Source organism: Lycium ferocissimum, chromosome 7 (genome assembly GCF_029784015.1).
Source record: "Lycium ferocissimum isolate CSIRO_LF1 chromosome 7, AGI_CSIRO_Lferr_CH_V1, whole genome shotgun sequence".
Taxonomy (NCBI): domain Eukaryota; kingdom Viridiplantae; phylum Streptophyta; class Magnoliopsida; order Solanales; family Solanaceae; genus Lycium; species Lycium ferocissimum.
The window spans coordinates 51391665-51404567 of record NC_081348.1 but is presented as its reverse complement, the minus strand read 5'-3'; the positions used below and the strand labels follow the sequence as shown (position 1 = coordinate 51404567).

General features: G+C 36.5%; 1 long non-coding RNA gene across 1 annotated transcript in view; it reads left to right on the top strand.

The window, feature by feature from the left end:
- Nucleotides 1-1624, top strand: part of LOC132062960 (uncharacterized) — a 17760-nt gene extending 16136 nt beyond the window's left edge. Inside the window, exons 2-3 of the long non-coding RNA XR_009416283.1 lie at nt 175-1252; nt 1517-1624. This is a non-coding gene — a long non-coding RNA (uncharacterized LOC132062960). The remainder of the gene's footprint in view (nt 1-174; nt 1253-1516) is intronic.
- Nucleotides 1625-12903: the final 11279 nt, after the last annotated feature.

Below are 12903 nucleotides of genomic sequence, written 5' to 3'. Positions count from 1 at the left end.
TGGGTGGAAGTAAAAAATGTCAAATATAATCATAACGACCGTGAGTAGAATTTCAAAGATGCATAAAAAAATCTGCTGATTGAGAGAATGCATTAGTTTTATGCAGATATTGTCTTGTTCCCGGATTAAATTTCATGACTAGTAACTTCCTTTTTATCTTCTTTCCTCTCTCAGATTGTTTCTCATGGGGTTGGAGAAATATGACAGAGGTGACCTGCAGAGCATATCGAGGAACTGTGTATTATCTAGAACACCAACACAGATGACAAGCCATGCGCAGAAGTTCTTCAGTCAATTAAATGACGTTAATAAAGTAAAGAAGAGAAGAAGCATTCATGATATCACTAGTATGGATGCTGCTGATATTACTGAACCTTCACAAGGACAAAATTCTAACAAGTTGAAAGGATCATATTGAGGACAATTAAAATGGCCAAGCACCGACTATGTCACTGAAGCTTTTGACACAGGGATGGTATATTTACCAGGGCCAGTTACCAACGATCCTATTGAAGGACCATCAGTTGTTAATCCCGAGAAATTCCCTGTTGGTAGTGAGTTGAATAGTTCATTTCCCGACGTGGATGAGTTCCTGCAAGGTATAGAAGACCTATCAATATACCAGCAGAGGGTACCTTAGGAGCGTGGCATGGGGTTGACACTAGGATGTCTCCATCACTTAGCCTGCAACCATCTATTGCTGGTGGTGGGACCGGAATGTACAGTTATCCAGTAAATAAGGTCGGGTCGCTAGAAGAGCTAATGAACAAACCATTGGTAGGAGCCACTCAAGTAGCTCCTATAATTAACACTGCAATTTTTCCATTATCATTTGCTAATCATATTGGAGTCCTTGGTTGTACAGCTTCTAGCAGAGGTGCTAAGAATGGTTTTAAAAGCACCGTGGAAGGTCCCATGGGAGCTTTCTGTCGAATCCATGCAATTACCATCAATTCCTGGAACTAGTGGCGGTGGCACTTATTATCCCAGTTCAATTTTAGCAGCAATGACGATACCATCTTTGATCTGGAAGACCTATTCCCAGATCATATAATTGGTTTTGGCAAATAAGAGTCTATCGTTTATAGTGGTAAATCATAATTTGTATCTATTTCACTAGAGCGACTACTCCTTTGTTTCGGATGAGCCAATGCAGCAGGGGCCTTTTACTTCACTAACTCTCGTGCCATTACGCGGTCCTAACCCAGACGGTTCAGTTGCAACATTGTTTTATCGTCACATCCTTCTATAGGTATGATTATCAGTTCCTTCTCCTTTAGTCTTTTTTTCTTTTCCTTTAGTCATTACTCATGTATGTGATGATCTTTGGATTGGTAATATCGTACAAGAACTACACCTCAGTCCTAAACAAGTTAGGTTGGTTATATGAAGTTTCTCTTCTTTTAAGCTCAACCCATGTCATCATCTTCAAAATATGTTTTTTAGTGGCATTGTAGAGAGTTGTATTGACTATGATGTAACATGGGTTTCTAAATCTTGCTTTGGTAAATTACAGGAAAACTTATCACCATTGCCAATAACTGCCCTCCACTGATCAGGAAGTCTGAGATAGAGTATTATGCTATGTTGGCCAAGGCGGGAGTCCACCACTACAACGGAAGTAAGTACATCTCTTTGTGTGTATGAACAGTATGGTTTTTGTCACACCCCAACGAGGGGGCACGGGCTCCGACCCATAGGCCGGAAACCACCTAACGTAACAGTTACCGTGATTATTATATAATATGACTCGATGGACACCTGCATGCAGAAAAGGCCCAAATACAGAAATTTGCAATAATCCAACATAAATATATTTATATACGTACATATAAGCGAGCCGACAAGGCCACTACAACATCATGAGTATCATAAAGCCGGCAAGGCTATCAGGAGAATATCACAACCAAAACAAGACCAAACATAATATCTACATACCACACTATGTCGATGAGTCTCTAAGAGTGTACATATGAACATATATCATGCTAACTCAAAAGATAGCAAGTCCGGAGCAGTGGCTCTTGCTGACACCGCTGAAGCTGGAAGTCCTATTGCGGTTGCTCTCCAATAAATCTGTCAGGACCTGCAGCACGAACAGCGCCTCGTGCAATGGGACGTCAGTACGGATAAAAGTACTGGGTATGTAAGGCAGGGAAGTAATGACATAAGTAAGACATAATATAGCATAAATGTGGATAGGAGAAACCTGGACATCTGGAAATCGTACGAGATGCAATGCATGATAAAAATCATTTTTATGCATACATAGATATAGTATCCTGCGTAGCCATTTAGGCTCGGTGTTATCATCATCATCCCGCGTCCGGGGCATCCCGCGTCCGGGGTAACATCATAACCTGCCCACTGCAGTGGTGTGCGCATCTACACGCCTGCCCGGCTGACTATAGAGCGGCGCGGTGTAGTAAAATAGTGCAATACATATATATACAATGCATGAGGCAGAGTCCACATCCAATAACCACTTCAGTCACGGCGGCTTGATGTATCATGTAGCTATGAAATGAAAATGTAGCTACGAAATGTAGTTGTCGCAAAATGTAGTTATTATTAATAACTACTCCCTCCGTCCTAATTTATGTGATATAGTTTGAATGGGAACGGAGTTTAAGAAATAAAAGAAAATTTTGAATCTTGTAGTCTTAAATAAGCCAAAGATATATATATATATATATATATATATATATATATATATATATATATATATATATATATATATATATATATATATATATATTGGTAATAAGCCAAAGATATTTGTGTGGTTATAAATCATCTCGTTAAGCGTAAAAGGTAGAGTTTAAAGTTAAAATATTGTCAAATACAAAAATGTATCATTCTTTTTTTAACAGACTAAAAAGGAAAGTGTATCACATAAATTGGGATAGAGGGAGTACCTCTTAAAAGATGATACACCAAGTAATTCTTCCTATTTTGATAGATGATGGAATGAATTAAGTTAGGGAAAAGGACATAAAGGGCCACCCGGCCCAAACTATTCCTACCAGATGGCCCATGTTTCTCCAAACCCAAAGCGTAGCCAGCGCGACCTTTTGTGGCGACTTTAGTCGCCATTAAAAGTCCGCTGCAAAAAAAAAAAAAAATAGGACTATTTGCTGCGACTTTAAGATCATTTTTTTTTTTGGTAAAAGCCACTAAAGATTAAGGCCTCATTTGTTTGCATTTATTGGAGGTCTGAATCCGAGGGGTCGTTTGGTAGGAGGGATAAGATGGGCTGGATTGTTAATCCAATGGGATTAGAATTAATACCATGTTTGGTTGGTGGGATAACTTTTTTGATATCCCATCCAATCCTAAGTAGATGGGATAAAAGGTGGGATAAGGTGGGATTAGTAATCCCATCTTATCCCACCCAATCCCATCTACATGAGATAATTTATGCTCCTACCAAACGACTCCTGAATGGTTCAGACCTTAAGTCATTAAGTGCATGTGTTTGCATTAAGATCTAAGCACTTATTGGGTCTGAATAGATCTTAATCATTAAGATCTTGAACCAAGTCTTAATATCATTAAGATCTTGAACCAAGTCTTAATATCATTAAGAGCTATTTTTGTATGAAACTTTTTTATCATCAGCTCCAACCCCAACCCTCCACCTCAACCCCACCCCCACCCACTCTCCACTCCAACCCCCCACCCTCTACTCCACCCCCCCTACCCCCCCTACCCCACCACCAACCCTAATCCCACCCCACACCACCCACTCCTACTGTTACACCCCGCACTTTCAGAGCATGAGCATGCCACGTACATCACCGTAGTAATGGAGTATCGAAGACGTCCCATGATGTTTTGGAAGGTACAAGCCATGGGAAGTACGTAACAATGGAATAAATGATGAATTACGATCTCGTAAGTCGTAACCGAGAAGGACAATCTTGAAACAGAAGAACATGATCATTATCAAGTATGATTCGTGATAAATATCATGTATGGAGAGTTTCGGAAGATTTCGAGATCAAGCAAATTGAAGAAAATAAGTTTGACGAAAATTTGAGAAATGTTGGCAGGATTTTGGGCAGATTTTTAGTCAACTTTGGAGGGGCATATCTCCTAGTATATTAGGAGTTTTAAGGTTTTTCAAGAGCCTAAAATGAATTTCCTCGAGTCTAGTTTTCAATGCAATAAACCTCTCATCGATACGACGTCGGAGTAGAGAATTATGGACGTTACAAGTTTGGCTGTCAAAGTAGAAACGCGTGCTACAGTAATGCTACAGTAACCGACTTGATACAGTATCTGCTACAGTGACCCGACCCGAATTTGACCCTATATAAATGGTAATAACCCCTTTTTTCATCAGATTTTGCCTAGAAAATTCCAGAAAAATCAGAAGAGGGAGTGAGAGAATCAAAAAGTGAGCAATTTTCAAGTAGCGGAGTAGTAGTTTAGGTCCGGGTAGAGCGTGGTTGTGTTTGTAGTCTTGTTTTGCGGTGGATTCGGTTTGGATTCTTGGAAAACACTGAAGATATTGCTGTCCTAGTAAGAATAAGGTATGAATCTCTGCTTATTAATATTATTTTTGGTTTATTCACGAAGATAAAGTCGTTAAATAATCGTATAGCGGGTTGGCTAGTTGTGAAAATTGGAAAACATCGTGAGGGATGTTTTATGATACATAATGGTGTTGGAGATGGTGTTATGGATGTTGGTGTTGTTGTTATTGTTGTTGGTTGTTGATATTATGATTTCGGGCAAGGCATATAAACAGGGGAGATACTACCGGAATTTCGGCAGATTCTAAATGGATTTAAATTAAGGGTTTAAGACGAGCGTATGACGATGAGCCTAACAATAGTATGAATGGTTGTATATGTAGATTACGAGGCTACGAATGATCTTAAGTGAATTGCAAGACAGGATGTAAGTTGGAAGTTGAGAAATTATCTTCCAGGTATGTTAAGGCTAGTCCCTTTCTTCTAAAAGCATGATTACTTTCTTATGAATCCAATAGGTGTTTTCCAAATGTCCCATGATCCCTTTATGTGAATCCATAAATGTTTTCCAAGAATATTCTTATTCTCAAAAGCTAGAAATTCATGATTCATAGAGTTTATGATTCAAAGGCATGACTTCTTTCTTGATAATCCATAAATATTTTCCAAAATGTCCCTATTTTTCGAGTCAAAGATTTATGTTTCTATAAGCTTTTATGACAATAACAACGGACATGTTTTTACAATATGAATGACGATGTTAAAGATGAGAATGTTTCTATGATGATTATGATGGTGATGATTTTAATTCTAGAAATTCCAAAGCTTATGATGTTAATACTATTATGAGATTATTGAGATTATTTCATGATTTTCTCGATTTTATTCATTGTTGTTGATCTCACCTTATAATAATTGTTCCTTCAAGGTGAGATATAGCGATGATAATAATACCATAATGAAAATCGGAGGTTACCGACCTTACATCACTCCGAAGTATTTATAGCTTTTATTTGGCTCTCGTGCATGCTTTATATATATATATATATATATATATATATATATATATATATATATATTACATATATGTATATATGTATGTATGTATGTATTTTACTACACCGAGCCGCGCTATAGTCGGCCGGGTACGACACCTATTGTGCAACCACTGATCAGTTGGTATTACACACCGAGTCCCGAAAGGGCCGGACACGTTACACATCGAGTCCCGAAAGGGCCGGGCACGTTACACACCGAATCCCGAAAGGGCCGGGTACGTTACACACTGAGTCCCGAAAGGGCCGGATACGTCACACACCGAGTCCTGAAAAGGCTCGGTACGTTATGATGATGATATTATATATATGTATGTAAGAAAAAGTTTTTTTAAAAGCTGAGCATGCATGACATCCGCCTTATGAGGCATCCAGATGTACAGGTTATCTTTCTTTTCCATGTTACCTTCCATATCTATATTATGTTGTTATTCATGCCTTACATACTCAGTATATTTTTCGTACTGACGTCCCTTCTTGTGAACGTTGCGCTCATGCCCGCAGGTAGGCGGAGGAGACGGATCGGACCGTAGGTGTTCTATCGAATGAGATTCTCGGAAGCACTCCACTTACTTCGGATGTGCATAGTCTATTTGGTATTGTCCTTATGATCATTTGTATTCTATGTAGAGGCTCGTAGACGTGTGTGTACAGTTAGATATTTTATAACTCCACCGGTTCATATTGTTGTATAATATATTGGTGGCCTTATCGGCCTTATTTTGAGCTCTTGATACTTTACTGTTAGCCTTGCCGGCTTTATGATTTACGTTATGTTGTGGCGACCTTGTCGGTCCGCATATGAACATATGTGCTGAATGATCGGATATTTCTATGTTGGGCCTTTTCTACGTGCAGGTGTTCCTTGAGTTATGGTTTATAATGTTCAAAGTAACGGATAAGCCAGGTGGTTCTCGGCCTATGGGTCGGAGCCCGTCATACTCCTAATAGGGGTGTGACGACTACTCTCCACCACCAATCCCAACCCCACACCACCCAGCCCCACTTCCCACCACCAACCCCTACCCCACACCGTCTACCCCCACCTCCCACCACCAACCCCACCCCTCACTTCCCACCAACCCTACCCCCACTACCTCCCACCCCTCACCCCAACCACCCACTCACCCCTCCACTCCCACTCACCACCCACCACGACTATAAAACATCTCCACCATTACAAGTAAACATAAATGTTTCATTTTTTTAATCAAATAATATTTTATTTTATTAAATTTGTATTTATTTTCTACTATTTATTTACTTTTTAATTTGAATTCTATATTTATTATGTTTAAATAAATACATTATGCATATTCAAATATTGAAAAACAAACAGTCTTAATCATTCAGTGTTCAGACCTAGAGATAACATCTTAATCATTCAGATGTGCATTCAGATTTATACGTCTTAATCGTAATGAAAACAAATGAGGCCTAACTATGTATAGAAAATGTATCATACATATAAAAAAGTATCATTGTTCTATAGGATATGTATCCCTACCATATATCTATAGAAAATGTATTATAGGTTTGTATCATTGTTGTGTAATTTGTGTATAATAAATGTATCATCAACGTATACTCACTAATCATACATATATTATACCTTAGTTATACATTGATTATTCACTAATGATTCACATATTATACATATTCCATACATAAATATAGACAATGTATCATTGTTGTATAATTTATGTATAAACTATCATTTTTGTATAGAAAGTATATCATACGTCTATACAATGTATCATACATATACAATATATAAACTGTATCATTCTTGTATAGAAAGTGTATATATACTTCCAGCATATGTATATAAACTGTATCATTCTTGTATAGAAAGTGTATCATACGTATAAAAAATGTATCATACATATACGTATAGAAACCGTATCATTGTTGTATAGAATATGTATCACTACTGTATATGTATAGAAAATGTATCATACGTATAGAAACTGTATCATTATTGTATAATAAATGTATAATTAACGTATAATTTATGTTTAATTAATGTATACTTACTAATTTTATTAGTTTGTAGTTGATATATTTTAGTTTGTTAAGTTTTCGATGATGGTTACTTTAGTATATAAAATGTATCATTGTTATATAGAATATGTATTCCTACTGTATATATATAGAAAATTTATCATAAGTATTATTATACATGTTTTGTGATATTTTTTGAAGGCTCAATCAACGTACAAATATACACATATTATACATGTTTTGAAATATTTTTTGAAAGTTCAATCACTGTATAAGTATACACATATTATACATGTTTTGAAACATTTGTTGAAGGCTCAATATGAAAAACCTTTAGTGGAGACTTTTTTAATTGCCACTAAAAAAAAGAAAAAGAAGTTGATCTTTAGTGGCGACTAAAGTCGCCACAAATAGTCTTTTTTTTTTTTTTTGCAGCGGGCTTCTAGCGGAGTCACCACAGAAAGTCTGTTTTTTTTTAAAGGTGTTTGGGCTGCTGGACCGGCCAGAGCTTGGAAATAGTTTGGGGCGGCCGGCCAGCTCACGGTATTAGGCCCACAATGTGAGATTACTTTGGCCTGTTGGCCGTTGTAAATTACACGGCAGGTCAAGCTTTTAAAGTTAGGCACACAAATAGCACAACTTTTAAAGTTCTTCAAAAATAGCACCATAAATTAAGGGATTAATTTTTTCCTTAAATATATACTCCATTATGCTTTCTCTCTCATCACTATAACTCCAAAATTCAGTTGTGTGTAGCCTTTAAAATGACTTTCTCTTTCACCCTCAAATTCACTTTCTCTCTCTTCTTTCTCTCCCCCTCAAAACCACTACGTCCATATGCTTTAGGATTAAAATTGAGGGTGATTTTAGTGAAGGATAACAATTGCATATTCATTGTAGATTTCTAGAGTAAATAATGATTCATGTTATATTTTTAGTATAAATTTGTTATAACTCTCGTTTATATGCTCTATAAATTTAAATTATTATATATATGTAGTATATTTTCATATAAAATATTATACTAAAAATAATGCATATTCATGGTAGATTTCTAGAATAAATAATGATTCATTTTATATTTTTAGTAGAATTTTGTTTTAACTCTTGTATAAATGTTATATAAATATGAATTTATTATATATCTATAGTATATTTTCGTATAAAATATTATACTCATTGTATATAAATTTTACACATACATATTCATGGTATATTTATGTTATACATATTAAATATAAGATTTTACCTTCTTTTGTCTTCGATTTGTTGAACTTCTTCAGTTGATTACCTCTACAAATGGAATACGAGGGAAGTGTGGGACCAGTATGACTCATTTAGGCAGGACATAGATGTTTTGTAAATGCACATTTAACTTTTTTAGAATACAACTATCCCTTCTATTTAGGTGTAAATTATGTTTGAGAAATTGATTTATAAGATAAAATTATTGAGCTAAAAAATAGGATAGAAAAGCTTGGGGAGTTATACGTGATTCTCTCTTGGTGGATTCCTTTGATTTAGGAATAAGTGATGGTGTTGTTGAAATTAGTTGTCATGGAATGAAATTTAATTAATGCTGCTATGATTCTGTAAATATTTTTTAAATAATGTACAGTTATGTTTTTTCCCCATGTCTTTTTCCCATTAAGTTAAGGCCCAAATCCATCCAGAATTTCTTCTGTGGGAACAAAGCCAATAACAACTAACATTCCTAGCAAAATTCCGCAAGTGAAGTCTGGGAGGATAAAGTGTGCACAGACCTTATTCCTACTACAACTCCTACTTTAGGAGGTAGATAGGTTATTTCAAATAGACCTTCGACTCAAGATAAAACAAAAATAAATCAGTCAAAAAAGAAAAAGGTACATGACCAGTAAGATAGATCACAATTGGGCTAGTGCTTGGATATGATGATACTGGATGCTCTGTTAGTAATCTCTTTGGAGAAGGAGATGTATCAATCTTACTATCACTTCACTCAAAAAGGAAAAAGAAGAAAAGTATGTATAACTCTATGTTTCCCAATGCCTTTTTCAACCATTGTACTTATATTAGTATCATATACATTACCTGTTGACTTTCAGATAATTTAACAAGTTGTAGCAAATTATTTACGTCGGTTTCAAAGCTAAGTCAAGTCGAGGGAATCCAATTGCATCCCCTTCGTCCGAAAATTATACTACAAAAACAAATTTGTTTGGGTATATATAAACTGTTAATCTCCTTGGAATGCAAGTATTTTCAAGGAATTGCGCATTCAAAAAACTAACTCAGAACCTTTAAGTGTAAAATATGGCACAACAAATCATTGTCCATGAAGTAAATTTACTAGCTCAGACAAAAAACTTGATTCCAATACCATCAACATTATCTTGCTAGTTACCACAATAAAGTAAAATTATCATCTACACTAGCTATTCTTATAGAAAAGACAATGGGCAATTTTCCAAGATTCAGAATGGCGTGCATCCCCATTGGTCACCAGGCATGCTCTTAATGCTGTCAGAATCACCTGACGAGTTAAAAATACTACAATCAGCAAAACTCTTTTCTAAGGATAGTCAAACAATGCTAAAATAAGTATAGTGAAATCTCACCGGGGTCAATGATGCTGAGACAACAGACCCTGTAGTATTTACCACAAGCTGTCCCGAAATCTACATTGTCTGAAACAAGAAAGAGATATCAGCACATAATTTCAGTGACTTTGATTTATTTTTCAATTTTATTTATATGGTAAGGATCATGACATACGTTGAGTAAATGAAACAGTATGGACATATAGCCGACCACAACTTTTTTTTTTTGGGACTAAGGCGTACTTGTACGATAATACTACCAAATCCAAAGATAATCACAAACATGAGTAATGACTGAATGAGAAGGAACTGATAATCACTTGAGTAATTCATGGGCTTAAAATGGAAAATGTCACAAAATGCAATTTTCTATTTAGGTTAATTTAATCCTTCATGAAAAGGAGAAACACACTTTTGCCCTTGGATCAGAGATGTATACAGATAGTCCATTGAATCAAAAGGTTATACATCAGCAACCACCAAAAGGAGTTTGTGTACGTTCCCCTAACCCGCACATTGTTTTTGAGTCCATACCACTAAACCAAATCCCTAATACAGTTGTAAACTTATTCTTCACCCGAATAGAAACTAACTGAATATTCCTTTTCTGGACTAAAGGTACATGGACAAGAGCTCACAAAAGAATGCATGAGCCACCACAATTTTTTTTTTTTTTTTAAAGAAAAACAGATATTCTTACGCGCAAACAAACTCTTACAAAAATCTCATCACTGACTAAGGATTTATATTGTTGCAGGAAAAAATTTTCATTGCTATATTCTCACCGCATTTCAAATAGCTATCTCCAGAATCAATATCTTATTTTGCTGCGTTGTACACCCTTGATTGATCAGGCTTAGTAATACAGTTCCGTAAAGTCTATCCAACTATTACTAGAAAGTAGGATCCATGTTTTTTAAATCACATATAATCAATGACGACGCATTTGCTTTTCTTAACCCAAGAAGTCATCAGATGAAACTTTTAATAGAACATTTTCAACAGTAGGAATTAGCTTATTTATTGACATTCTCTCAGTCGAAGCAGCAACCGATATCTAAAAACATTTGAAATAAGAGTTCAGACATCTAAAACCATATTGTTCATACACACAAAGAGATGTACTAACTTCTGTTGTAGTGGTGGACTCCAACCTTGGCCAATATAGCATAATACTCTATCTCAGACTTCCTGAGTGGAGGGCAGTTGTTGGCAATGGTGATAAGTTTTCCTGTAATTTACCAAAGCAAGATTTAGAAACCCATGTTACATCATAGACAATACAACTCTCTACAATGCCGGAAACAAACATATTTTGAAGATGATGACATGAGTTGAGTTTAAAAGAAGAGAAAATTCATATAACCGACCTTACTTGTTTATGAGTAACAAACGTATTTTGAAGATGATGACATGAGTTGAGTTTAAAAGAAGAGAAAATTCATATAACCGACCGAACTAGTTTAGGACTGAGGTGTAGTTGTTGTACGATATTACCAATCCAAATATCATCGCATACATGAGTAATGACTAAAGGAGAAGGAACTGATAATCATACCTGTAGAAGGATGTGACAATAAAACAATGCTGCAACTGAACCGTCTGGGTTAGGAACGCGTAATGGCATGAGAGTTTGTGAAGTAAAAGGCCCCTGCTGCATTGGCTCATCCGAAACAAAGGAGTAGTCGCTCTAGTGAAACCAGCTACAGATTATGATTTACCACTATAAACGATAGATTCTTATTTTCCAAAACCAATTATATGATCTGGGATGGGATGGGAATAGGTCTTCCAGATCAAAGACGTTATCGTCGTTGCTGCTAAGATTTGAACTGGGATAATAAGTGCACCGCCACTAGTGCTAGGAATTGATGGTTATTGCATGGAATCGATAGAAAGAGCTCCCGCGGGAGCTCCTGCGGTGCTTTTAAAACCACTCTTAGCACCACTGCTAGAAGCTGCACAACCATGGACTCCAATATGATCAGCAATTGATAATGGCAAACTTGCAGTGTGAATTATAAGACCTACTTGAGTGGCTCCTACCAACAGCTTGTTCATTAGCCCTTCCAGCGACCCGAGCGACCCGACCTTATTGACTGGATGACTGTACATTCCGGTCCCACCACCAGCAATAGATGGTTGCAAGCTAAGTGATGGAGACGTCCTAGTGTCAACCCCACGCCACGCCCCTAAGGTACCCTCTGCTGGTATATTGATCATGTCTTCTATACCTTGCAGGAACTCATCCACGATGGGAAATGAACTATTCAACTCACTACCAACAGGGATTTCTCGGGGTTAACAGTTGATGGTCCTTCAATAGCATTGTTGGTAACTGGCCCTGGTAAAGATACAATCCCTGTGTCAAAAGCTTCAGTCACATAGTCGGTGCTTGGCCATTGTAATTGTCCTCCACAAGGTCCTTTCAACTTGTCAGAATTTCGTCCTTGTGAAGGTTCAGTAATATCAGCAGCATCCACACTAGTGATATCATGAATGCTTCCTCTCTTCTTCACCTTATTAACGTCATTTAATCGACTGAAGAACTTCTGCGCATGGCGTGCCATCTGTGTTGGTGTTCTAGATAATACACAGTTCCTCGATATGCTCCGCAGGTCACCTCTGCCATATTTCTCTAACCCCATGAGAAACAATCTAAGGAAGTAAAGAAGATAAAAAGAAGTTACTAGTCTTGAAATTTAATCCGGGAACCAAAAAATATCTATATAAAACTAATGCATTCTCTCAATCAGCAGATTCTTTTATGCATCTTTGAAA